A 27310-nucleotide genomic window follows, 5' to 3' on the forward strand; every position below is an offset into this window, starting at 1 on the left:
TTTTAGCAATTAACCATTTACAGAGCCTTCTGGGACTTATGAAGCACTGTCACCCATGCTATTGAACTAACATGCCACAAAACCCTTTGATGTTATCACCCCACCTCTTAAAAGGAGTGAATAGCAAATAAAAGGCAGATACAAAGCTAGACAGACTCTATTTAGAGAAAGTCTAGAGAATACAGAACAATTTGACAAGAGTGGTTACTACTAGGGAATAAAATCTGGAGAACTTTCAAGTTTTACTATATAAAGTTGTATATTACTTGGATGTTTTACCATCAGCAGGAATTCTAAAAGAAACTCAAACTCAGTGATACACAATAACTTTAAATGTTGCTTGGTTAAGAAAAAATGTGAGCTGGAAAGTGTATTAATCCTTGTAATCTCAGACACTGTGTTGCTTTACAGAACTGGCTCTTCCTGAGTATAAGATGCATACCTGTAGTGACAGTCCTGTAAGAGAGCCCTGGGGTGCTCTCCAGCAGCCATATTCAATGCTTAATGGATGACTGGATGGAGGGAGGCAGCGAGCAATGGGCAGATGGGAGCAAGGACATGCTCAGATGTGCGTCCTGAAGAAAGGAGTTCCCAGTAGGTTCTAGATACAGCTTGGAAGGCAGAATAAAGGAAAAGATGGCTGGAAAATAAAAAGTCCAAGTTAATAGGGAAACAAGAAAGAAACAAAGAAATGGACTGCAAAGATGTTCATGAAGGAGGGAAATTAAACCAAAGGACTTTATTTTAAAGATATATTTATTCTATATATATAGAGAGAAAGCATGGGAGGGGCAGAGGAAGAAGGAGAGACTCTCCAGCAGACTCCTCCACTGAGCGCAGAGCTCAGCGTAGGGCTCCATCCCACCACCCTGAGATCATGACCTGAGCTGAAATCAAGAGTTAGACATTTGGCTGACTGAGCCCTCCAGGACTTTTATCTGATGAGGTCATTGGAGCCGGAGGAAGGTCTGTAGAGCAACAGAAGTCATTCAAAAATATCTTTTCAATTTAAGTCAAGAGATGTGTTCCAAGCGGCAGAAACCCATGGTATCTGTATGATTGCCAGGGCAGGCGAAACAGAGGCAGAAGCAGACAGCACGGAAGTTGTGGCTTTGATACACATAGGAATGACGTGAAAATGGAAACAGCAGACCCACTGCACACAGACCTTTAGAAGGTTAACAGTCAGAGCCGACGACGTCAGTGTGAGACATCAGGCAGAAGCTGGACCAGCTGCTGCAGAGACAGCCAGGACAGAGAGGCAACAGGCTCATCCCCTACGCCCAGGACTGCACCCATCACCAAGTCGCATGCCTGAGGCAGCAAAGGCTGGTTCCACTGGACTCTGCTATCTGGCACATCCTAAGCATACTCTCACCTTTCCACTGCTGATGTAAGCCCAGGCAGGTGAGGGCAGCCCACCAAGTGCTGCCCATCAGTTGTTCATGTCCAGTGCTCACAACCAGCTTCTGTGGTACTTACTTGCGCCACTGAATTGTGACATCTCTGATACCCCAAGCACATGCTAAAGCCCTCACTGTGATAGGGCCTTTCAGAAAAGTAATTAAGGTAATTAAGAGTAGGGCTCTGATCCAGCAGGACTGATGTCCTTATGAGAAGAGACACCAGAACTCATTCTCTCTCTCTCTCTCTCCCCCACTCCCACCCCAGCACGCATAGGCACAAAGGCACATGTGAGAACCACGCAAGAAGGTGGTCTCAGCAACCCACCCTGCTCACACCTGGATCTTCAACATGTAGCCTCCAGCACTATAAGGAAATAAATGCTTGTTGTTCCTGCCCCCCAGTGAATGCTAGTCTATTAGAATAGCCCTAGCAACGAGAGCAATGCTATTACCTACCCCATTTTGGCGATGAGAACTGAGAGCCCATGTATAAGCAGCTTCCAAAGGCAAAGGCATGATTTGAACCTTTGGTCTGCTCCCCACAATGAAGCAGAAAGCCAGAGAGCCTCCAGGATGGTACTCGGGAAGCCTGAACGCAGGGCAAGGGAGAGAAAGGAGTACTCCGGACACTCAGAGCACTGAGCATTGCTGTTACCTGGTGAGGAGACTTCTAACCCCCTGATTCCCCCCCCGGGGGGGGGGCAGGCTGTATATCAACAGCAGAAAAACCTTGTCTCTTACCTGTCTCTCCAGAGGTGGGACTCCTGAGCAGCATCCCATGTGGGCTGGGGTCCTCTGGGCTGGGACTGAAGCCTCAGTGATGTCTACTGTTCCAGAGGCACTGTCCCTCTGGAGAGGACTTCTTGCCCCTGTGTGTAGCTACCACCTGGAAACAAGGACACAAAATCTGATTTCTGAAGAAAAGACTGTCTAAAGGAAACAATTCCTGGAAATGAACACAGTCAGGGTTAGGGTTAGTCAAACAGACACAAAACAAAGCACACAAGGGTTGCTGATGCCTCACTTATGTTTTTCCCTGGCAAAACTCCCTTCCTACCTCATGCTGTGATTCATCTAGCTCCCTCTCCAGGTCCACCAGCATGGTAGTCACCACTTCGTCCCCGCTCTCGAGGTGCTGTTCCTGCACCCAGGCCTGGAGCTTCTCGGGAGGATGATCAGTAACAGTTCCTGCACCAGCAGCTCTAGGATCTGCTCCTTGCTGTGGGTCTCAGGGCGCAGACAGCGTTGACACAGCTCCCAGAGCCAGGTGAGGGCCTCGCAGGGCCCAGGGATCTTCTGTCGAAAGTGCTTTCAGATAAATTTCCCTCGCCAGGGGATTACTCCGTCTCAGTCGGGATTCCTGCATTGGGAGGCGACTTTCCATCTCCACTTTCACTGTCAGCAGTTCCTCCCAGACCTCAGGAGCTTGCATGGTCCAGGGGTAAAGCCTCCTCTGAGTTTGATTCATCTTGACCTTGAAGAGTTTAAGCAGCACCTCCAGGTGGAGCTATGTTGCAGAAACACCTTTGAAAGTTTCCTCCTAAGCAGTAAAAATCACTGTTAAATGTAGAAAAATGGATCCCTGGGTGGCGCAGCGGTTTGGCGTCTGCCTTTGGCCCAGGGCACGATCCTGGAGACCCGGGATTGAATCCCACATCAGGCTCCCGGTGCATGGAGCCTGCTTCTCCCTCCGCCTGTGTCTCTGCCTCTCTCTCTCTCTGTGACTATCATAAATAAAAAAAATTTTTAATAAATAAATAAATAAATAAATAAATGTAGAAAAATGTCAACAGCTAATGATGAGCACTGATAATATAAGCAACCGTCACAGACCCCAGGGCTCTTCAATGAAGGTAAAGTCACTTGGTGACCAAAGGATGGGAATAATGGGAAATACAAGGTCATAATGTGTATAAAGCATACACTTTCAAGTCACTCAGAACTCCGTTTTATTCTGGTTCTAACATTTACTAATTGTGTGAGCTTCAGCCAATTTCTTTTTTTTCCTTTTTTTCCTTTTTTTACCTTCAGCCAATTTCTTATCTTCTTTCAATCTCAATCTCTCAACATGAAGAAGACATAGTAATAAAAATACCCTACAGCGTTCATGGCAACATTAGGGCCCACACACAATTCACTCAGAATAGTTAAAAAGCTCAGACTCATTATGTAAAAGTCAAATTAGAGAATAGATGGAAATACTGTTCTTGTCTTTGATTAATAAATGAACTTACTTTTACTTGTCTCTTCATTAGTTTTCAAAATCAACCTCAAAACAGTTGAAGTTGCTGTCACTTTTGCTGAATTTACAGAAAAGGAAACTTGGGTAGCTTTTGCTGAATTTACAGAAAAGGAAACTTGGGTAGCTTCTACGTTCTGCGAGCTTTCCACTCTGCTCTGCTGCTTCCTAAGAGCAACAGCCAACACCAACCTGGTCTACAACATGCGTCCAATACAGGGCGAGGATGATCCTCAGGAGGTTTGATAACACCACGATTTCAGGAGATAAGAAACGGAGGCCAGGGGAAGTGAGGCAGGTTTCCTAAGGTTAAGTTCTCTGTGAGGACAGTCCTCAGAATCCACACAAGCCCAAGCAGTGCCTGCGACCCAGGAAGCCTGTATGTCTGCACAACGTCAAGAAGTGCAGCCTCAAAGCTGAATTCCCGCTTGGCAGGAGCTGTGGTGGACACTCAGGGAATTGGCACCTGGGGACGGGGTGGGTGGCAGGACAGGGAGCCCCGGGGCACGCATCTCCAACAGGCTCCCGTGCTGTGTGCGCACACCTGGGCTCCAGCATCCTGGGGCTCAGGGACAGGGAACCGGCCCCCGGCCCATCCTGCACCTGAAATCCAGTCCGCTCACGGCCCTTTAACCCGCTCTAAAAACCAGAGTGTAAGAGATTGAACACTCTCTGCGCTTAGTCTGTCTCCCCGCCCCCAGGCTGCCCGCCCCAACTCCAGGCGTTCCCCACCCGGGCCGACCTGGGGCCGCTACTCCCGGGGGCGCCCCTCCAGCCTCGCGAACCTCCCAGGCCCTGCCCGCGCGCCGTCTCCTACCCGGGACCACGCGGCCTCGTCGGCGGCCTCTTCGGGCGGAGACTCACCTTCACCGTCCACTCGCAGCCACGCCCGCTCCGGCTTCTCAGCGCTGACTCAGCGGAGCCGGATGAGGCCGGACAAAGGGGCCGCAGAGAGGAGGCCTCCCGCCGCGCGGGGCGCTCGGGCAGAGGCGCCTCTGGGCCGCTCTGGGATCCCGCGTCTCGCCTCGCGTCTCCCACAGCGGGGCACGCGGTTGGAGAGTCGTGCGCAGGCGCGCCGCCTACACGTTTGAAACCGGAGAAACGCCTGCGATCTAGGCCATTAAGTTGAAAATGCTTATTTTTAAAACTTGTTTTTTATTAAAGAATCTATATGATTTTTAAGAAACCTCGGCCAGTGCCAAAATGAATAAAGCAAGAGATGAACTCCCACCCTGTCCTACCTTAGACGCACGGACCTGGGGTGGCCACTGTCACCGTTAGCTGGGCATTTGCACATATAATTACGATCTCATTCTTACCTCTGGATAGACAGGCATGAAGTTTTTTTACAGTTAGCTTTTTCTCCACTTATTTTAACTTCTTCACTTCGCGAATCTTGGACGTCTTTATTGTGGAGGCCGAGAAAATTAAGGCCATTCCACCTTAAGTTCAGCGTTAGCACAAGTACAGCCATCTCAGGCCCCTGTGAAGAAGAGCTGAACTTTACCTTACTTCAGTTAAGCCCCATATTAGAATGAGAACAGAGCTCAAGCCAGTGGCAGGAAGCCCCTTACCAGAATGAGAACAGAGCTTAAGAAATTCCCCCACCCCTTCTGGAAATTCCCTAGACCAGACCCTAAAACTCAGCTGGAACCCACCTTGGGGTCCAAGCCCCTGCTGCGCAGTGTGGGGTATACTTGGACCCAACCTTGAGCTTGCTAATAAACTCTCATGTACTTGCATCGGTGTCGACTCCTTGGTGGTTTCTCGGATTTGCAAACTTGGGCACAACATTTATTGGTTATGTAGATCTACTCCTTTGGTGGCACATGTACTGCAATTCATTTGTCCAGCCCCTACCTATTGATAGACTTTCCTTCTACTTTCCTTCCTTCCTTTTTTCCTTCCTTCCTTCTGCTTTCCTTCTTTTCTCTTCTTTTCCTTCCTTCAAGTTTTTTGCTACAAGTCACTTGGCTTTTTAGCGGTAATACAAAATCAGTCCAAAATCAACTAAATTAGCTCTATTGGTACAAAACAGCACAATTATTAGTACTGTTAGTCATCCATCAATTTTATCATGCCAATCAGAATGATGGTATTGCATAAACCATGTTTTGTTGTGCCCAAGATTGTGAATCCGAGAAACCACTAAGGAGCCGACACTGATGCAAGCGCACGAGGGTTTATTTGCAAGCTCGAGCTTGGGTCCAAGTGTACCTGACACAGCAGAGCCAGGGACTTGGACCCCGAAGTGGGTTACAGCTGGGTTTTTTATGGGCTGGTCTAGGGGATTTTCAGAAGGGGTGGAGGAATTTTTTTCATTCCAATATGGGAGAAAGGGTGGGGGGAGTTTCTTAAGATCTGATATGGGTTTCTCTGCCAAGGGCCTGAGCTCTGATGTCTTTCTGATATGGGATTCCCTGCCGAGGACATTCTGCAGTTTTTCCTATAAAGTTCAGCTCTTATTCACAGGGGCCTAAGATAGCTGTACTTGTGCTAATGCTAAACTTGGGGTGGAATGGCCTTAATTTTTCTTGGCCTCCACATGTTTTTTTTTTTTTTTAAGATTTTATTTATTCATGAGAGACACACAGAGAGAGGCAGAGACATAGGCAGAGGGAGAAACAGGCTCCCTGCAGGCAGCCTGATGTAGGATATTATCCCAAGACCCAGGAATCACTATCTAAGCCAAAGGCAGATGCTCAACCATTGAGCCACCCAGGTGCACGCCTGTTTGTTTGTTTTTAAAGAGAACCTCATTGTTTATTTTATCACAGCAGTAGGAAAGTATCTTGCATCTTAATGTAAATTCTTTGATGGGGTGTTTTAACTCCAAAACTATAGCTTTGTAAATTTCTGTGGTTGTTTCCCTCAAACTAGCCATCTGAGGGCATTAAATAAAGTCAAGTTTCATCCTTTATTTTAACTTAATCTAAATATCTAGTAAGTGTATAATCATTAAGAGTACCAGCATTAAGACACTACTCAAAATACTGATTGTTTTCTTCAACACACTCCCAAAGCCATCAGTACAAACTTTCCCAACAAACTATATAATGACTGAAATTTTTCAGCCTTTCTTTAACTGGAATACAGTTCAAATACATATTCTCTTGCATTTTGGATGCCCACCTGTGACAAGTAAACCATTTCTATTTGCATGAAACTCTCAAATGTGTCACTGATAGTTGATTAGGCTCTCTAATTGGTTCGTGTGTGCTCGTTAAGTAGGTCAGCTATAGCACTCAGGCAGCTTCCTCCCTAGGATGAAGTTCGACAGTGTATTGGACTTCCTTGTAGTTAAACCGCTCTGAGAAATGCTGGGTCCCATTTGTCTGTTTGAAGGAAGATTCCCCTATATCACTACCTTAATGATTGTCCTGGGATCAGGAGGGATTATTTTTTACTTAGAATTGGAAATCTCTACCAAAAATACTTAAAACATCTCTCAGCTCAGACAAGAAAAAATGCTGACTACAAGACTAAAAAGATTGAGTGTTATGTGAATCTGCAAGCAGATCTATTGTGATATTGACTCTTCGGTGGCTTATGTCATAAGTTAAAAAATATGGAGGAGGAGGAAGTGGATGTGAAGGAGGCAGAAAAAGGGAGAAGCAGGAGAAGGATGGAAAGAGAATTAGAGAATTGTTAACAGAGATTGAGGGAACTAGCTGGTATGTGGATAGACCCAAGTCTAAAAACATTTATGTCCCATATAAATCTTTATTAACCCAAGATGGTTTCAGTAAGTGGGCAAGCTGATCTGCTCTATGGATGTCACCAACCAATTCTTTTTTTTTTTTTTCTTTTTTTTACCAACCAATTCTAAACCCCTGATTATGCTGTAATATCCCGGTGGGAACAGCCAGTCACCTGGTGGCAAGTTGATTACATTGGCCTCTCTCTATGATGGAGAGAACAAAACTTTGGTCCAAAGCAATAGATACTTGTTCTGGAAAATAAATGAAATGTCCACTCCCCCAACTGTACTTTCAACTGGATTCTTGGAATCCTTCTTTCCTGTCCTTTAATGATACTGTGGGCAGATCTCATAGCTTTCTGGTCAATTTTAAGTATTAAAGATACTACTCATTTTATTTATTTTTTAAAGATTTTATTTATTTATTCATGAGAGACAGGGAGAGGCAGAGACATAGGCAGAGGGAGAAGGAGGCTCCATGCAGGGAGCCTGATGTGGGACTCTCCCATCCCAGGACTCTGGGATCATGCCCTGAGGCAAAGGCAGATGCTCAACTGCTGAGCCACCCAGGTGTCCCTCATTTTATTTTTATTTTTTTTTTTAATTTTTATTTATTTATGACAGTCACAGAGAGAGAGAGAGGCAGAGACATAGGCAGAGGGAAAAGCAGGCTCCATGCACCGGGAGCCCGATGTGGGATTCGATCCCGGGTCTCCAGGATCGCGCCCCGGGCCAAAGACAGGCGCTAAACCGCTGCGCCACCCGGGGATCCCTTTTTTTTTTTTTTTTTTTAATTTTTATTCCTCATTTTATTTTTAATTTGAAAATACATTTCTACTGAATAAGTTATATAGCCACAGATTCAAAATTTTTACAAAAAGTACATGTGGACGGCCACGGACTAGCTAGAGTTACTAAACCAAACCAAGCTCGGACTTGTGTCCCTCATTTACTCATAAGGCTGGGGAGCCCAAAGGGTAAATGGTTGACGCTTGAGAAAGGGCTTGAGCAATGGTTTCCGGAGCTCGCTTTTACGTGATCGCCCACATAATACAATTGATATAATGTGTTCTAGGCTGGTGGTAAAGTTAAATATGGGTCTGTGCTATTCTTACTGGTCTGTTAATTATATATATTGTCCTTTTGAAAGTGTATGTACCTAGAATAGCATCTATCTATAACTAGGACCCTCATGTGTCAGTAGGGTTTGTCATGCATGTAGGTATTCCTTTATTTCGTTCTGCTTGTGCTATATAATACCGTAAGAACCTGAATAAAGTTGACACTGCTTGGACATCATCCACTGCGTCCCTCCTGTCCCCATCTCTTTACTTTTATTTTCCTCATCCCCTTACCCTCGGGACCCTGATCGTGTTACTGCAGAACGCACAACAAGTACAAAATTGAAAAATCTACCTCTAGGGATACCTGGATGGCTCAGCGGTTGAGCCTGGGAGCACGCGGAGCCCTGGCTGCTGCAGGAGGAGGAGGGAGAGCACAGGGGGAGGCCTGCAGGCCCCTGTGCCAGCGAGTGGATGAGCCGAGCCAGAGGACGCCAGTGTCCACAATTCGCCTGAGGACGTGGCAGACCTACTGAGACGTGTCCAAGCTGGAGGTGTGGGACTTTACACCGAGGACACGCTGGCTGAGGGGAGGGGGGAGGAGTCCCCTATACCTAGGAACTGGCCCAGCCTCCCCACCAGGAATCCCCGGAGGAGGACCAGCATGATGGGGGTGTTCCCCACGGCAGGCTCTCCGCAGGGCTACCACCACCCCAACCCAGCCTGACGCTATCCCCACACCCCCACCCCACCCCGCCGGCAGCCGAGAGGAGCCTCGGGCACTGGAGACACAGCTGGGCAGACCCCTAGAGGGCTGGAAGGACACCCTGGACCGGGGGAAGGCCGCACAGCGCCTGCCCTGAGGCTGGCCAGAAAGACGTGCCTCCCCGCTCCCTGCTGGTGTCCAGCGTGCCCCCTCCCAGGTGTGCACTTGCAGGAGGCCACATGGGCTCCTCTCGAGCCTCAGCCTGGAAGCGCCCAGAGGTCCTGCCTTCCCCCTCCCACGGCAGCACGAGCACCCGGAGCCTCATCCAGTCAAGGGTGAGAACCTGCCTCAAGAGGGCACCCCGAACAATAAGGGGACCTTGAAGAAGCGCCCGGAGGCCCGCTGGTTAGTGCCAGACCAGCCTGAGCACCGCTGCGTCACGGTGACTACCGGTGACTACCGCGTGCATACAGAGTGCAAGGGTGCCGCCGACCTGGCACTCCCACCACGGGCGCCCCAAGACCGTGGGCAAGAAGCCTTCTTCGACTTGGAGACCAAGCGCGCGTTTCCAACTTCTGCGCCCAGCAGTGGGTGGACCAGATCCAGAGCCGCCTGTCAGACGCTGAGCCCCCCCTGTTCCCTGCTCCGGCTGCTCGCGGGGCAGTGGTCAGAGCCCACCCACCCACCTGCGCCACCTTCGCAGTTCCCGCGGTCCCCAGGATGGAGGTCACTCCCCCGCCGCCCCGCCTGCTCTATCTTGGAGTTTCGGGTGCAGGTCTTCGGGGGACCCCACCGTCCCCTACCGCCCGTCACGCCCGGCCCCGCCGTCCTGTGAGGACGGTGCCCAGTCCCCAGGGACCCCCATCCTCCTCATCCCGCCTGGGAACAGCCACCAACCCGGCACGCTGGTTCTGCACCCGGACCCAGTACTCAGCCCAGGCCACTCCTCCCCGCCTCGCTGAGCCACATTCCCCCTTTACGCTGGGGTCTCCCGTCCCTACCTGGATACGATAAACGGATCTTGTCATTATAAAGGCTTGTTCCTGGTGGTTTGGGCTGATGTCTTTCACACCCGTGAGCTTGGCCTGTGTGTCCCAGCTCTGGATGCGGAGGAGCAGGGGCTGGAGACTTCCCCCCGGCAGAGCCAGGAAGGTTCAGGACAAATACTCATCATGTTGGTGTTGGAAAAATGGGAGAAATGTGGGTACTGGGGAGAAAGGAAACCAGGTCAACCATGTTTTGAAACAAAAGAGAAGTAGTAGTTTCAAAGTGTGCATAAATTAGCATTACCTGAGGAGCTTGTTAAAGCACATTATTGTACCCCAGCCCTAGAGTTTGTATTTCTACCAAGTTTCCTGCTGAGCACATGCTTTTGCTTGGAGGAAACCACATTTAAAAAAAAGATTTTATTTATTTATTTGAGAGAAAGAGACCAAGCATGAGTAGGGGGCAGAGAGAGAGAGAGAGAGAGAGAGAGAGAGAGAGAAAAGCAGGCTTCCTGCTGAGCAGAGAGCCCAATGTGGGACTCCATCCCAGGACCTGACCTGAGCCTAAGGCAGACTCTTAACCAACTCAACCAGCCAGGCAGCCCAGAAACCACATTTTTGAGAACTAAGAAACTAGAGTCATGTCTTGTGTTGTATAAGATCTAATGCTTTAAAAAAAAAAAAAGAAAAAGAAAAAGATCTAATGCTTTGAATCCAATGGTTCAATTCAGACCCTCTGACTTAGACATTTAAACATTTCATTCTAATACAACAATCAAGTTTTACCACCAAACCACACCAATCCCTGAAATCCATTAAATCTCAAATATTTAAGATATCATAGTCAAATATGGACACATTTACTTCTTTGTATAAGTAGCCTCTATATATTGTCTTGCACTGTGTTCTTTTTCATTTAATGATATATCTTGAGAGCTTAGTATATACACATACTTTGTTTCTGGAAGGATACATGAGGGCTAATAGTGTTTTCCTGGTGGGGAGGGCAACAGGTGACAAAATTGTCTGTAATGCTTTTTATATTTTTTGAGTCATATGAATGTAGAACTTATCAAAAATAGAAATAGGGCACTCAGTTGGCTCAGTCAGTAGAGCATGCAGCCCTTGATCCTGAGGTTGTGAGTCCAGCCCTGCATGGAGTGTAGAGCTTCCTTAAATTAATTTATTTAAAAATAAATAAATAAAAAGCATGTGTCTTGGGAAAAACTGGAAATAATAAAATTCCCTTTTTGGTCAGTCATCCTCCCCAGGACTCGGCGGGTGGTCCCCAGTGACACACAGCAGGTGAGAAGGAGTTTAGGGGAGCAGATTGGCGTGCGCCCCTCCAGGAAGGGACCGCCCGCGCCGCCCCCTGGGCGCTTCCCCGGGCGCGTCAGTCGGGAACCGGGCGCACAGTCCGGGCGCCGCTCCTTCCCGCACAGCCTCGCCCCCAGCCCCGGGGCCGCACTGGGTCGCCCCGGCCTCTCCCACTCGTAAGACTCTGTATGCTCCTTGATACTTACTGCAGAATTGTGGACGGGACATCTCTCAACTGTTCTCGATGGCCTTGCAAGAACTCCTCTCTCTCTCTCTCTCTCTCTCTCTCTCTCTCTCTTTCCTTCACCGAATTAAAAAATGCCTCTAGTCAGCACAAAACTACCATTATTTGAGTTCCTTCACCCACGCGATTAAATGACACAGTTGTACGTGTTTCTCTAAGGGGAACTCGGCCGCATCACAGACAGGCACCTTCAGAGACTCAGGGGCCACACCTTTCACCCCGGGACAGGTCCCAGAGGAGGCTGGGCGGAGGGGAGGAGCGGGTGCATACTGCTAATTAGGAGTACAGTTTCAGCTGCACCGCAGGGAATTAGTATATTTGTCTTGATCATCATTTTGCCCCCTGCCAAGGACTGAGTAAGCAGACAGTAACCATTGTTCAATGAAGGGATGAAATACTCTGGATTAAATATAAAATCTGAGTCTCAGAGTCAAGGTACCTAGAAAGGATATTTTCCCCAGTGCTTCTGCACTTTCCCCTCTTAGGTCCTAACCTTCCTGACCCTTCCACCTGGAAGCCCTCCGGATGATACCAGTGTCCTCTGTGCCTGTGATTCTAGTTTTTCTCTCCTTCCCTATCTGTATCAATAAGGCTTTAATCGCTGAGTCGTCTGAGGATTTATGTTCAAGCTTGGAGCATCTGTTTGATGTCTGACCGTCTTTAACATTCCACAGTGCAGAAAGAGGAGAGACTGCAGCGAAGCGACCTCATGAATTTGTACTCTGAGCGTGATGGAATCACAGCACCACCATCCACGCCTCCATTCTTTCGACAAGTGTTTAACAAATGTCTTCTCTCTTCCAGGCACTGTGCTGTGCACAATGTACATTGTCTAGAGGGAGGACAGATCTTGAAACAAAAAACACAAATCAGTACATGTTTGCAAATTTTGCTTAGGGATGTGAAAACTGTACAGTGTGGCATGAGAAAAATCACTGGGAGATCAGGAGTTGTATCTCTGAACAGAGACCCTTTAGACAAGTAGGTGACATTTAGAATAAAACTTGAGCAAAATGTAGGGACAGGCAGGGGCAAGCAAAGTGCAGCGTAGTCCAGGCAGAATGAAAGGCATGTGCGGGATGTTAGGAAGCTTGAAAGGAGGGGGGTATGAGCTACGGTGGGGAAGGACACTGAAGGGGGCCACATCCCACAGGCCATGCCAAGGATTGGACCATGCCAAGGATTTGAGATTTTACCCAAACTGCAGTGGGAATCTATTGAAGCTTTATAGGTGGAGGAGAAATATGATCTGTTGAATCTTTCTGAAAGGTCATTCTGGAGAGAACAGGTGTGAGCAGCCTAGTGGGGAAGCTGTGGCATCAGTCCCCATGAGAGGTGGTGGTGGTGTGGACTGGAAGAGTGGCTGTAGGAATGGGGAGAGGTAGATGGATGTAAGATGTTTTGGAGATAAGATCTCCTGTACCTACAGAGGCTTTGGATACACCTGACAGGGATGTGTATCGGGTGACTACTCTTGGGTTGCTTTTAGCACAGAAACTACCTCTCAATCCCAGGCAAACCCAAGCTGGAGACAGGGTGAAGAATTTAGCTTTTTAGAGGACTGTAATTATATCCGTAATGAGTGACTCTCTCTACTCAAGATTTTAATTATCAATGGTAAAGATTCTGGAATATTCCCTTTTTTGCAGTATATTGAATTTACAGGAAATCGTTTGCTGATTTCTTGGTTTCCCAGTTTGAATGATACTATTCTTTTGACTATTTTTAAAGATTTTATTTATTCATGAGAGACACAGAGGCATAGGCAGAAGGAGAAGCAGGCTCCATGCAGGTATCCCAATGGGGGATCCAGGACTCCAGGATCACGCCCTGGACCAAAGGCATGTGCCCAACCGCTGAGCCACCCAAGGATCCTGACACATTGATTCTTAAAAGGGAAATTATCTTGCTGCCCTCTTGGGCCCAACTTGGGCCACAGAATTGTTCACCAGATCTCTATCTTAAGACCATTCTAAGAAAAATGATCACACTGATTAAAATAAAAAAGGATAAAAAAATAAAATAAAATAAAAAAGGATAAAACAAAGAAATCTGAAGAATCCATTTTTTCCCTAATAGACATGCTAAGAAAGTAGCACTTATATTTTAAATTCCCATCTTTCAGGCAGCCAAGGTGGCTCAGCGGTTTAGCTCAGCCGACAGCCCAGGGTGGGATCAAGTCCCACTCAGGCTCCCTGCATTGAGCCTGCTTCTCCGTCTGCCTGGGTCTCTGCCTCTCTCTCTCTCTCTCTCTGTGTGTATCTCTCATGAATAAATAAATAAAATCTTTTTAAAAATTCCCATCTTTCTTCTGTTACATGTTGGAATATTTATGGATAAAATGATGTGATGCTTGGATTTTCTTTACAGGAGGAAAAATGTTATATATAGAAAGGGAGAGGTTGGGAAAACTTGCTAATCTTGCAGTTGGGAGATAGTCACATGAGGTTTTGTTTTCCTTGTTTTTGTGTGTGTGTGTGTTTAAAAATTTCCTTAATAGAGGCGCCTGGGGCATCTGGGTGGCTCAGTGGTTGAGCATCTGCCTTTGGCTCAGGTCGTGATCCCAGGGTCCTGGGATGGAGTCCCTCATCCCACTCCCCAGCAGGAAGCCTGCTTCTCCCTCTGCCTGTGTCTCTGCCTCTCTCTGTCTCTCATGAATAAATAAAATCTTAAAAAAAAAAAAAAAAGTAGAGGCGCCTGGGTGGCTCAGTCAGCACACTGGACTCTTGATCTCAGAGTCATGGGTTCTAGCCCCGCATTGGGGGTAGAGTTTACATAATAAATTTTTAAATATATATCCGTAATAAAAAATACAATGTTTGACTTTGCTTCATGGCATAAATATGGCAGATGTTAGAATCCCTGTACAAGCAGAATTAATAAAATGTTCATGGAGAGCATAAATAGATAAACAAAGACATATGGAACCTTGATGACAAGAAAAGCTGAGGGAGAGGTTGAACACTGTAGTCAAAATTCCTTGCAGACCCCGTGAAGGCACGTCTGTGAAACCAGTAACCTGGACAACTCTGCGGTGCACCCCAGATGCAGCCCCTGATGCAGCCCCAGGTGCAGCCCCAGGTGCGTGCACAGTGCTCCGCCGGCTGCGGGTCCCAGGCGTCTGCCCCAGACCACCGAGGGGCCCCCAGCGACCTCAGCTCACACCTTGTTCCCGAGGAAGCGCAGAAGGTCGGTGTGGACGCCGCGGCAGCTGAGCCGCTCCGCAGGCTTGCATAATTCCTGGGGTCTGCATCCTGGGGGCCCCGCAGCTGGGTAAGGAGGGGGCAAGCCCGCAGGCGCCTCCTCCCGCCCTAACCCCCCCGGAGACCCCGGGGCCGCCCCTCCCCCACCCCTCCGGGCCTGCTCCCCCAACCCCCCACCCGCCCCCGCACGGCTCAGGGCAGCGGGTGCCGCAGCCCGCTTCTCCCCTACGCGCACGTTTTTGGCCGCTAGGGTTCAGACAAGATATGGAGGGTGCCCGGGAGCCCAAGCGGCGGCTTTCAGGCGTGAGAGGCTGGAGGGGAGCGCAAACCTCTCTGCCCCCACTTGCCTACCCCGGGGCTGGCGCGCAGGGGACGCTCTCCGGACTCTCGGGGCTTCTCAAGGCCCTCCCCGGGCCTGCTGCGCAGGTCGCTGCCCCAGCGCGACCTTTCCCACCTGCTGGGAGCGTCTGGGCCCAGTCACAGGTCGGGCAGCTGCAGGTGCCCGAGCCAGCAGGAGACCTGGGGTTTTGGGGGTTCAGCGCTAGGCACGCAGGAGGCACTAGCCGGATGGGAGAGACACAGGTCGGATTGGGGATTAACACCCCCATACACGCATTCTTCATTTTATTGCACCTCACCTTATTGCACTTCACAGACGCTGCCTTTTTCCCTCCTGCAAGTTGAAGGTTGTGGCAGCCCTGCAGCAAGTCCCCTGACATCTTTTTCAACACTTGTTCACTTCGTTTTGATGATTCTCATAACCTTTTTCAACCTTTCATTTCACCTTTTTTTCAGTATGTTATTTTGTTATGGTGACTGTGATCAGTGATTACAGCTTGCTGAAATTTTTAGCATTTTTAGCATTTTTTAGCAATGAAGCATTTTTAAATTAAGATATATACTTTTTTTACTTTTTAAAAGATTTATTTGTTGGAGGGACAGATGGAGAGGGAGACAGGAAAATCTCAAACAGGCTCCACCCCCAGCATGGAGGAGGACTGAGGGGGGATTGATCCCACAACCCTGAGATCTGTTGGCAGCCGCGTGCCAGGAAGGGGTTAATGGATCGAGCAATGGCTCTCTGTTGACTCTTCCAACCACGGCCCTCCTGTCTCACCCTTGTTGTTGAAGGCTTGTGGCTCAAGGACTCATACCATTGCTATCTATTCAAGGGCACATACTGTTGCTGTCTACTGTGAAAGGGCATGTCTGGAGAACTAAGCTTAAAATATCCTGCTTGTTAAACAACCCTGCTTTATAAAAGAGTGAATAATACAAATAAAGTTGGCATGGTGGCTGAATCCAGCCATATGTCCCTCCTGCTCCCACTCTGTTTATGTCTCTTTTCTTTTCCTCATTCCCTTACCGTCATCCCTGGACAGTTGTCGCCCCCAGCACGTGACAGAGATCAAAACCTGAGCTGAAATAGTCAATGCTTAATGGACCGCACCACCCAGGCGCCCCTGTTGTTGTTGTTTTTTTTCTTTAGATATAATGCTACTGCACACTTAATAGACTGCAGTATAGTGTAAACATAACTTTATTCACAAGTTTTTAAAAGAGTATTTATTTATTTATTCACGAGAGACACATACACAGAGAGAGGCAGAGACACAGGCAGAGGGAGAAGCAGGCTCCATGCAGGGAGCGGGTCGGACATGGACCGCTATCCTGCTCTCAGGATCATGCCCTGGGCTGAAGGCGGCGCTAAACCGCTGAGCCACCCAGATTGCCCACAAGTTTCTTTTTGTTTTTTGGTGTTTTTTTTTTTTTTTTTTTAAGATTTTATTTATTTGACAGAGAGAGCAACAAAAGTTATTAAAAGTTGCATCAGGCTTTCAGGCTCAGGTGTTAGTTGCCATAATTCCAACTTTTAAAAAGTTGATATATAATTGACATATAACATGAACTAAGTTTCAGGTCTGCAACATAATGATTTGATATTTGTATATATTGTGGGACAATCACCACAGTAAATCTGGTTACCATCCATCACCATATAGTTACAATCTTTTTCTTTTAATGAGAACATTTAAGATCTACTCTTCTGGCAACTTTCAAATAGGCAATACAGCATTATTAACTACAGTCACCATGTGATACATTCTGTCTTCAGGCCTTATTCATTTTATAACTGGAAATTTGTATCTCTTGATCCCCTTCACTCATTTCACCCAGTCCTATTCCTCCCCCCTAGTGACTATAAGTTTCTCTGTGTCTATGAATTTGGTTTGTTGTCCTTTTCCCTAGATTCACCTATCATTAAGGCTTGCCACTTGTTTTCTCCTTCATATATACTTTACTGCTATTATCTGCTAACCCACTGACCACTTGAAAATGTGTTGCAGGGCAGCCCCGGTGGCACAGTGGTTTAGCGCGGCCTACGGCCTGGGGTGTGATCCTGGAGACCCAGGGTCGAGTCCCGCATCGGGCTTCCTGCGTGGAGCCTGCTTCTCCCTCTGCCTGTGTCTCTGCCTCTCTCTTCACTCTCTCTGAATGAATGAATGAATAAATAAATAAAAAGAAAGAAAGAAGGAAAGAAAGAAAGAAAAGAATATGTGTTGCAGCGATGCCTGGGTGGCTCAGTTGGTTAAGCATCTGCCTTCAGCTAAGGTCATGCTCTCAGGATCCTGGAATGGAGTCTCCTGTGGCATCAGGCTCCCTGCTCAGCAGGGAGTCTGCTTCCCTCTGCTCCCCCCACCCCCACTTGTGCTGTCTCTCAAATAAATAAAATAAAATAAAGAAAATGTGCAGTAGTTTAAAGAACCTTCACCCGTAAACACTTCAGCATGCACCTTTTCAAAGCAGAGACATTTTGTCTTGTGACCACAAAACAATGATTGACTCAGGAAACAACACTGATGCAATACTATTATTGAATGTATATGCCATGTCTACTTTATGCCAATTGTCCCAACAATGTTCTTTACATAAATTTTATTCCAATCTAGGACCCAACCTAGGCTCACACACTGACTTTATTATATTTCTTTAATCTCCTTTAATCTAAAACAATTCCTCAATGCTTCTTTTATAACGTAGATATTTTTGAAGAACGCAGACCAGTTGTTCTGTTGAACTCTCCTACCCAAATTTGGGTTTGTCTGTTTCCTCATGATTAGATTTGGGTTACACATTTTTTTACTAGAAATCCCACAGAAGTTATGATGTGTCCTCAGTGAAGCAATTCTATCAGAAGTCCAGTAGCAGTTCATCCCATTACTAGTTGATTACTTAGTTAAGGTTTCATTTGCCACATTTCTCCATATTATTTCGTCTGGATTATGTTTTTGAGGGCAGCCCCCGTGGTGCAGCGGTTTAGCACCGCCTGCAGCCTGAGGTGTGATCCTGGAGACCCAGGATCAAGTCCCACGCTGGGCTCCCTGCTTCTCCCTCTGCCTGTGTCTCTGCCTCTCTCTCTCTCTCTCTCTCTCTCTCTCTGTGTGTGTGTGTGTGTCTCTATGAATAAATAAATAAAATCTTTAAAAAATGTTTTTGAATTTAGGCCCATAGCTTCTTAGGCAGGATGGTCAAGAATCACTTAACACCAACAGTTCCAGGATAAGCACCGGGGTGTGTGTCTCTGGTCTCAGCCACTGGTCATTAACTCAGAGATGCACAAGGCCCAGGAACCTCCTTTTCTTCCTTCCTTCAATATTTATGGAGCAACTAATACTTGTCAGGTCCTGTTTGAAGTGCTGAGATATACAGAGAATAAAACAGTCCTGCTCTCACTGATCCTTAGCTCAGGAAGTTCTGGAGGGCTCCCTCTGCTGGGTCTCATCAGTGGCTCTCCTAAGACCTAAGAGGTAACAGGTAACAAAAAAACTAACACAGACTTTGATAGGAACTCAACTGTTTAATCCCCCATATCTGTTTAGAATGTTTGTAGTATTGTCTAGGGTTGTTCTCAAATTAAGGTTAACAAAAATTGATGTATTTCTTGGAGGGAAATGTGCAGAATATATGTGAGTTGAAAGCCAGTTTAAAGTAACAGATTTTATCATGGACAATGATGCTATATAGATATATCTGAAAACATCATGAACAAATCAGATGGACTTCTAAAAAACATGTTCAAGTAACCCACAAGAAGGCTGGGAAGAGAACCTACAGAAATGCAATACAGGGAACAAAAAAAAAAAATAGTAAACTGAAGCCTTAAAATACCAATAATTACATTAAATGGAAATAATTTACATCCACCAATTAAAAGACAACGATGGGATGTTAATTTAAAAACATCATCCAAGCATATGCTGTCTATAAGAAACTCACCTCAAATTTAATAAGTAAACTGAAAGTAAAAGGACGGAAAAAGATACATCATGCAAACATAATCAAAGAAAAGCAGGGATTGTTCTTTTGCAGGCCATCCAGATTTCAGAAGGTGTTGAAGAAAATGTTAAAAGTGCACATTAAGTTTAAAAATGTGTCACATCTATAGAAGTTACATTGTGGATATCAGCAAAAAATGAGAAAGTAGTCTTCCAGTATTTGAAAACTATCATGAGCTTCAGCAAAGAAGGGCCTCACATTATTGCCCGAGGGACACAGGTAGTGCTGAAGCTGAATGTTTCAGTTGTGTAAATATAATTTGCAGGAGGGTGAAAATGCTGTTAATTAAAAGTTTGGTTTTCTGTCTTCCCTTTCATCCTTCTCAGTTGTGAGCTCAAGGAGTATGTTCACAAGGAGAAAAGTATGCCCTGGGCTTTTGCAAAGTCTGAGGGTGGGGGTCAGTAAGGTCTGCAGGCTACCTACTTCTGGTTAAAGGCTGGTTAGGTAGGGAGGGAAACAGAACACTCGCTTCACCCATTCCAAACTTGGATATTCCAGTGTCCTTGACTGTTACTCAGAGTAGTAATTTCAACACTGGGATAGGCTAAAGCTAATTAGAAATCAAAATGGTTTGAAAAGGGACACCTGGGTGGCTCAGTGGTTAGAAGTCTGCCTTTGGCTCAGGGCATGATCCTGGGGTCCTGGGATCGAGTCCCTCATTGGGCTCCCTGCAGGGAGTCTGCTTCTCCCTCTGTGTATGTCTCTGCCTCTCCCTGTGTGTCTCTCATGAATAAATAAAATCTTTTTAAAAAATGGTTTGAAAAAACACAACATCAAAACTCATGAATTCAGTAGAAAAATAGAATTTTTTTATCAATGGGCTTTTATATATTTTTCATATTAACTAATACTTCATTGCACTTAGTAAAGTAATCACAGGTAAATTTCTTGTTAACATTTACTTTTCTAAATTCTCAACTTTTTCAGCATTTACAATCTTTATAAAAACTTTTTGATGTGACATCTCCAATTTTCTTTAATAATGAGTTTCAAGAAACATTTTATTTCAGATAAAAGAAAGTCCTTGATTCTTCCTGAAGTTGTCACTGAACACCTGGGCAGGGTGTCCAGTTGTAGTGGATTCTCTAGGACTACATCAAGGCTGTGTTCCCACAGCAGGCTCCACTCAGTTCATGCTGCTGCCAGGGCTTAGAACAGTGTAATAGTGTTGCAACAGTGTTGCTCTCTGCCTGTAGGCCTTTCCACATTCTTCATATTTATGGGGTTTTTCCTCAGAGTTTATGGAGATCTGACTTACAACTGAAAGCCTGCCCACATTCGGAACACTCAGTGTTTCTTTCCCATGTGGACTCTGAGATGGTGATTCAGACCTGTCTTCTGACAACTGAAGGCTTTCCCACACTCTTTACACTGATGGGGCTTCACCTTGTTGTGAATTCTCTGGTGTTCAAGAAGATGCTCTCCTCTTGTGAAGGCTTTTCCACACTCAGGACACTGCTAGGTTTTATCCCCAGTGTGAATTCTTTTATGGTTTCCCAGGCCAGTTGATCGAGTAAAGGTCTTCCCACACTTGTCACACTTATATTTTCTTGGCTCAGGCGGCTTACTGTGCTTCCCTCCTAACCTGTGTTTGTTAAGATCTAAGTGTTGACTACAGGCTTCACCACACTCATCACATTTATAGGGCTTCTCTCCAGTGTGACTTCTTTTATGTATGATCAGAGTTGAGCTCACACTAAACATTTTTCCACACTCAGCACACTCATAGGGTTTTTTCCCGAGTGAATTCTGTGATGGATTATGAGTTCTGAGCTCTGGCTAAAGGCTCATCCACATACAGGACATTCAAGAAGTTTCTCTCCGTATGGATTCTCTGGTGCTGGTTAAATCCTGCATACTGGGCAAAGGCTTTTCCACACACTTTACATTCATAAGGTTTTTCTTCACTGTGGATTTGCTGATGCTGAATAAGATGTGAACATTGCTGAAGGTTTTCCCACACTCATTACTCGTAAGGTTTCTCTTTGCTGTGGAATCACTGATGCTCAGTGAGATCTGAACAATGGCAGAAAGTTTTACCACAGTCCTCACATTCAAAAGGTTTCTCTCCAGTATGGGCACTTTGATGCTTTGTAAGAACTGATCTCCGACTGAAATACCTGCCACAATTACTACACCAATATGGCTTTTCTCCAGTGTGGATTTTGAGATGTTGGAAGAGGCCTGCTTTCTGACTGAAATGTTTGCCACACTTTTTACAGGGATAAGGTTTTTCCTTGCTGTAAAGCTCCTGGTGCTGGGTAAGCTCTACACATCTGAAGAAGGCATTTGCACATTCTGTACATGAGTATGGTTTCTCCCCAGTGTGGGATCCTCCTATGGCATATGAAGCCCTCTTATCCAGGTGAAGGTTTTCTTACATTCTTCACATGTATGTATTTTTTTTTCCTGTGGCACCCCCATCCTGTGTTTCCAAACTTCCATCACGGTCATGGGCTCCTGTGTATTTGGCATGTTGAGACAAAGTTCCATCATGTCTGTCAGACCCCTTCCCACATAGTTCTGCTTCTTCAAGAAGTTCCTGCATCATGCTTAACATCATGTCGTCAGTCTTCATACCACCATCTGAAACAAGAGACCACAGAACTTGAGGAGCAAAGAAAACTCAAAAATAATTTAAGAGATAGACAGCTGGAAAGGCTAATGTCTATTTTAGGTTGATGTTAACAGAAGATACTGTATCATCTCTTTACTTAGTGTTAGCAGTTCAGAGAAAGATGTTAGTCAAGGTGGAAGGAATGGTAGTAATACAGGTGTGGGGCAGCCCCGGTGGCCCAGGGGTTTAGCGCCGCCTTCAGCCTGGGGTGTGATCCTGGAGACCCGGGATCGAGTCCCATGTCGGGGTCCCTGGAGTCTGCTTCTCCCTCTGCCTCTCTCTGTGTGTGTGTCTGTCATGAATAAATAAATACATCTTAAAAAAAATACAGGTGTGAAAGTGAGAATGTGGCAACATTGACAGGCTGTCACTTCTGTGATTACATAAGACTGTAAGTTCCATCTTGCTAGTGGAATCTCTATGGACACTCTTCCATGCTGGCTTGCTGGCTCTGGTGAAGAACACCACCATATGGAGAAGCCCATGAGGCAAGGAAACAAAGGTGGTCTCTGGCCAGCAGCCAGCAAGAGATTGAGGCCCTCTGTTTAACAGAGATGTGAGTCCTGCCAACATCTATGTGAGGTTGGAAATGGATCCTTCCCTGCTCACAACTCAGATGAGATGTCAGCCCTAGCACCTTAACTGCAACCTGATCTGAGCCAACCCAGACTCTCGACCCACAGAAACTATGAGATAAACATGTGTGTAGTTTGAAGCCACTACTTTGTGGTAACTTGTTAAACAGCAATTGCTAACTAATATACTGCTGATACGAACATACAAAACTTCCTTAGTATAAGAACTAATTAAAAAGAAAGGGGAGGGGTGCCTGGCTGGCTCAGTCAGAACATGCAACTGTTGATCTCAGGGTTTTGAATTCAAGCCCCCAAAATGAATCTTTTTTTTCTTTAAGATGTATTTATTTATTCATGAGAGACACACACAGAGAGAGAGGCAGAGACACAGGCAGAGGGAGAAGCAGGCTCCCCACAGGAGCCCAATGTGGAACTTGATCCCGAATCCTGGGATCACAACCTGAGCCGAAGGCAGCCACCCAACCGCTGAGCCACTCAGGTGTCCCTAAAAATAAATCTTAAAAAAAATAAAATAAAAGGAACGTGCGCAGTGGCTCAGTTGGTTAAGCGTCCAACTCTTGATTCTGGCTGAGGTCATTATCTCAGGATTGTGGGATCAGCCCCATGTCAGGCTCCATGCTCAGCAGGGAGTCTGCTTAAGATTCTGTCTCCCTCTGCCCCTCCCACCTACTCACTCTCTGAACAAATACATAAATAAAATCTTTAAAAAAGAGAGAGAGAAAACAAACCATACATTGAAAAGCATGTATATATGTGCATATATATAAATACACACACACACATATGTACCTATTCACATATGCATGTTTGTACTTATATGTTTATATGTGTATAAATGACATGTACAATATAAAAGACAAGAAAATTGTTAATATCAAACATAATTGTCCTAATAGCCATATCAATAAATGCAAATAGCTTAACTCATTAAAAAAAACATTAGATTTGATCACAGAGCAAAACTCAACTCTATTATATATACAGGAGACACATAAACAACATAATGATTGAGAAAATTTATGAATAAAGGATGAATAAGGATAGATTGGGATCCCGGGGTGACTCAGCGGTTTAGCGCCGCCTTCAGCCCAGGGCGTGACCCTGGAGTCCGGGGATCGAGTCCCACATGGGGCTCCCTGCATGGAGCCTGCTTCTCCCTCTGCCTGTGTCTCTGCCTCTCTCTCTCTCTCTCTCTCTCTCTCTCTGTCTCTCATGAATAAATAAATAAAAATCTTTAAAAAAATAAGGATAGATTAAGCAAATGTAAATAAAAAGGAAGAAGGCATCAAGATTTCAATTTCAGACAAAGGGGAGATTCAAGGGATGCCTGGGTGGCTCAGCGGTTGAACATCTGGCTCAGGGCACGATCCTGGAGTCCGGGGATGGAGTCCCTCATCAGGCAACCTGAGAGGAGCCTGCTTCTCCCTCTGCCTATGTCTCTGCCTCTCTCTGTGTGTCTCTCATGAATAAATAAATAAATTTTTTATAAAAGAGAGAGAAAACTATCTATTGGGTCATAAGAAAACCATAATAAATTCTAAAACATAGGAATAACACAAACACTCTCTGATGACAATGCAATTAATTAAAACAAAATCAGAAAATAAGCTCTTTAATCTGTAAATTTTAAACTCCAACAATTGTTATAAACATACATTTCAGACTTTCTGGAAAATATATAAATGAAAACATTACATTTCAAAACATTTGAAATTCATCTAAACCAGTGTTCAATGAAACATTCATAGCATCAAATACTTACATTAATAAGTAGAAGAATGAAAATATATCAATCAACCCAGCTCAAAAGTTAGGGAAAAAATGGGGTGTCTGGGTGACTGAGTTGGTTAAACATCTGACTCTTTATTTCAGCTCAGGTTTTGATCTCAGGGTCTTGAGTTCAAGCTCGGTGTTAGGCTCCATGCCCAGCATACTTAAAACAAAAGCCCAAAACAAAACCATGACAGCCTGCTCATTTATGCACACTTTATTGGCATTTCTCCCTTTAGTGTCTCAATTCCCACTCCTTGTGTTTCCCTGGGTCACCTTGGATGCAAACTATTACAACTATAAATAAATGAGAGAGTGAACCAACAAACCAACCAACCAAAGGAGAACTCAACAAAGGAATTCAAAAATTGAAGAAACCAAATATAATACAGAACACTGATGGAACATTGTAATGGTAAAATAGAATGAGTACACCAATATAAATTCAAATTTGTTAGGAATAAAATCTATCTAGCTCTGCCCATGAATGTCCTAGAAGTAGTGTTACCCAAATGATAAAGAACACCCCTAGCACCCAGAGTTTATTCTCCAATAGCATTCTCTATTAACAAGAACCAAGGCTCCTTCAGAAATGGCTGATACCAGATCTGGTACAGGGAAGGTACAAAGTGAGCCTGAAACAAGTTATTTTTGTTCAAAAAGCAAAAGCAAGCATTCAAAATTACTAGAGCTATGGCAAAACAGAGACAGGAGCAGGACTGAAGATACTCACACAAGCCAAAGATATGTGGAATAAAAGGTCGATTTTGAATGTGGGGGCTGAAACACACTGACTCAAGAAAAATTCCTAAGTCCAGGGGCACCTGGGGGGCTGAGTTGGTTAAGCCTGTGCCTTCAGCTCAGGTCATGATCCCAGGGTCCTGGGATAGAGTCCTGAGTTGGGCTCCCTGCTCACTGGGGAGATTGTTTCTCTCCCTCTTCCTCTGCCCATACCCCCCTGCTCATGCGTTCTCTCTCTCAAATAAATACAAACCTTATTTTTTAATTTTTTAAAAAATATTTTATTTATTTAAGCTTTTATTTATTTAACAGAGAGAGCACACACTCACAAGCAGAGTAAGCGGCAGGCAGAGGGAGAGGGAGAAGCAGACTCCCTGCTCACCAGGAAGCTGGATGTGGAGCAGGGAGCCTGGTGTGGGGCTGGATGCCAGCACCCCGGGATCATTACCTGAGCTGAAAAGTAACGATTTGTTCCAAGTAGTATCCAATTTCATTACAAGGAGCTTTTGAAACAATCATATGCTGTAATATATACTTAATGATAATTTATTGATTGGTATTTTGTTCTTAATAAAATAGCTCAGTGTATTTTCCCCTATTTTGCATTAATTGCCATTTTTTAAATTTATTTTACTGCCATTTTAAACATCTGAAGGGGAAATGAAATTTGTTTCAGCCACAGATAATCTCATGATTTTTCTAGGAGCTGTATACATTTTACCTTAATATTTAGCATTGGTATTTTGAAATATAAGGCTTCTTTTTTTCTCTTTTTAAAAGATTTTATGTATTCATTTGACAGAGAGAGCACAAGCAGGGGGAGTGGCAGGGAGAGGGAGAAGCAGGCTTTCTGCAGAGCAGGGAGCCTAACATAGGGCTGGATCTCAGGACCCCAGGAACATGACCTGAGCTGAAGGCAGATGCTTAACTGAGCTACCCAGGTGCCCCTAAATAAAAGCTTTAAAAAAAATACATTCCAAGTCCTTAATGATACCAACACAGAAAAAGTCCTAAAATCTCAAGTTGCCATTTAAGATAACTAATAAACCACTTCTTGAATTTGAAGATTGGTATAAGAAGGGGGAAAACAAAGTATCAATCATGACCACCTACAAAGAAGTGGCCAGACAGATGTGATGAAGGAAAGCTTTAGTAAGAATGCCAGTTAATAACATAAAAGGAATAAAGAATTACAAAATCATCCTATAATGCTTAATAAAATGGTTGACCCACATAAGGATTATCAAACATTTCTAATTTGTTGATGTGAAACTATTTGTGTAGTGCCTAGGTGACACCACACATTAGCTAGCTACAAGGGGAAAAATCACCCGTTCAATGAAGGTATCACACTGTCATCATGCCAAGCCAGTGATTTAATAGTATACACAGGTATTAATGTCTATTACCTAATATTAATTCTAGCCAAAAATGTTTAACCCAAATCCTTCAGCATGGAGATGGAATTTCCAATTTATAGGAAATACAAGGTACAGGGGCAAGAAACTAAATGATACAATGAGAAAGCAATCAGAAAACTCTAGAGGGTGGGAACCTGGCCTGGGTTCCTCAGAAGTCTGGGCAATGGGGAAAAGATGGAAGAGGGGAACTGTTCTAATGTAGAAAAGAATCAAGAGGCATAACAACTAGAAGTATCATGCTGCTCTGGATTCTATCCCGAGTTGGACAAATGAACTTTAAATACATTTTAGAGGGATGCCTGGGTGGCTCAGTCAGTTAAGTATCTGCCTCAGCTCAGATCGTGATCTCAGGCTCCTGGGATAGAGCCCCACCACTGGTTCCCTGCTCGGCGGGGAGTCTGCTTCTCCCTCTTCCCCACACACCCCTGGTGCTGCTTGGGCACTCTTTCTCTCTCTCAAATAAATAAATAAGATCTTTAACAAATACATTTTAGAAAAAATGAGCCTATTTGAATTTGGATTGAATTTAGATAACATGAAAATGTACTGACAGGGAAAGGAAAGATCATTAATTCAACAAATTATGTTACAAAATAGCACAGAGTATGATCTCTTTGGTAAAAGGTACATGTACACACATATGCATATAAAAAGATACACAGACATAAAACAAAAAGTTAAAAAGTCATTGATTGTAATCTCTGGGTGACAGAATACCATGTTTTATTTTCTTATCTTGTTACTATGTATTTTCTAACTTTGTACAATGCATATACAACACTCTGTTAATAATAAAAGGTAATTTTCAGGAAAGTCAGTATAGTTTTACATTGTTAATATCCTAGCTATATCTACTGAAGGATGTAAGCATCAAAATACTTGAAATAACATTTGCTGCTAGACCATATACAGAAAATTCAAATATGGATATTTAAAACCAACCATGTTACTGAGGTTGCTCTGAA

At 45.0% G+C, this 27310-nt stretch overlaps 1 long non-coding RNA gene across 1 annotated transcript; it reads right to left on the bottom strand.

The window, feature by feature from the left end:
- Positions 1 to 421: 421 nt before the first annotated feature.
- On the bottom strand, positions 422 to 3081 carry LOC121500128. The gene is made up of 3 exons (XR_005990307.1): positions 2464 to 3081; positions 2148 to 2292; positions 422 to 640 (listed from the first exon to the last, which is right to left on the bottom strand). It is a non-coding gene; the product is annotated as an uncharacterized LOC121500128 (long non-coding RNA).
- Positions 3082 to 27310: the final 24229 nt, after the last annotated feature.

Source organism: Vulpes lagopus, chromosome 10, assembly GCF_018345385.1.
Source record: "Vulpes lagopus strain Blue_001 chromosome 10, ASM1834538v1, whole genome shotgun sequence".
Taxonomy (NCBI): Eukaryota; Metazoa; Chordata; class Mammalia; order Carnivora; family Canidae; genus Vulpes; species Vulpes lagopus.